Raw genomic sequence first — 1,225 nt, 5'->3', positions numbered from 1 at the left:
GTCGTTTCCAAACAAGCCCTGCTGCAAAAAAAGCCAGCTCGAGAGATGCCCGCGCAGACCTGAGCCCCGTGCCAAGCTGCGCCCTTGCACGCCGGCTTTTTTTTTTTCAGAGCAGAACAGTGAGGCAGGCGCATTTTGGTTTGTTTTTATTTTTTCTGGGGGGGAGATTGGACGTTTTTTTGCTTTTTAGACAGTAGCAAAGACAGAAAACCTGAAACCATGACATCCACAGGCACGGTTTGACTAGTATCTGCGATAAATTAAGTAGCAGCAATGCATGTTAAAAGAAAAAAAAATATAGCTACACTTGTGACACAAACGGAGTAATTTTAAATTAATTGCAGTTGTACAAGGAACTTTTCATGGCCTGAACTGGCGTGCACACAAGAGGACATTCTCCTACCTCAGTTTCTGAGGTTTTAGCTGTAATTTCGATCAGCTTTGAAAGCTGCACGACTCGACTACTTCATTTGAAAATTTATGCTGAGAATAAATTCGGTTTACAGGCAGATCTAACATGCAATTTAATACCAACGCATTTCTGGAAATCCTGCTCCAGCCTCCTCCATCCTATTTACTTTGCCTGGTATGGAAAGAAAAAATTAAAAAAAAAATAAATGTATATATATAATATCAGTGGTTCGAAAGAGGCCGTGAGACAAAAAAAAAAAAGCATTGTTCGGCCGATGCAGGGCTTGTCAGCATTCCAGGCAGGAAAGGGGCGGCAGGTTGGACATCTGAGATTATCCAGGACAAGTAAACGTCAGCGCTCAAAACGAGAACTTTTGGGAACCAGCGCAGCTCCTCATGGTCGCACGCTGCAGCGCCGGGACTGCCAGATGTTCTTAGCCCTGTCCGTCCTTTCAGATTTGTGTAGGTTTATGTTACGTGCCGGGGTCTGGAAAGGGAAGGGAATGAAGGGAACTTGGTTTACAAAAGAAACAAATTCCTTGGTAATGTAAAGCCTAGGCAGTGTTAGCCTGGCTGACTCGGATTCCTCCAAACCTCCATTAAAATACCAGCAGCAAGTGTGGCTGCTATTTTTGGCCACTTTTTAAAAAGCTGGGAAGGAAAGTTCTCTTTTTCAAATTGAAGACACGCTCTCAGCAAGCATTCCTTGTTTGTTTCTTCCTATTCGTTTAGCAATGCCCCAAAATTCGGAGACGGGAAGAAGGGAGCAACGCGGGGAGGACGTCCCCAAAGCCAGATGGAGCTCGCTTACAAC

The 1,225-nt window shown here is 44.6% G+C and overlaps 1 protein-coding gene across 1 annotated transcript in view; it reads right to left on the bottom strand.

Annotated features, from left to right (window-relative positions):
• CDON (cell adhesion associated, oncogene regulated) overlaps positions 1-1,225 on the bottom strand; it is a 35,057-nt gene that overhangs the window by 22,898 nt on the left and 10,934 nt on the right. The gene's annotated exons all lie outside the window — the stretch shown is intronic.

This window comes from Pygoscelis adeliae, unplaced genomic scaffold, assembly GCF_000699105.1.
Source record: "Pygoscelis adeliae isolate BGI_AS28 unplaced genomic scaffold, ASM69910v1 Scaffold945, whole genome shotgun sequence".
NCBI classification, from domain to species: domain Eukaryota; kingdom Metazoa; phylum Chordata; class Aves; order Sphenisciformes; family Spheniscidae; genus Pygoscelis; species Pygoscelis adeliae.
This window is presented reverse-complemented; position numbering and strand designations above follow the sequence as displayed.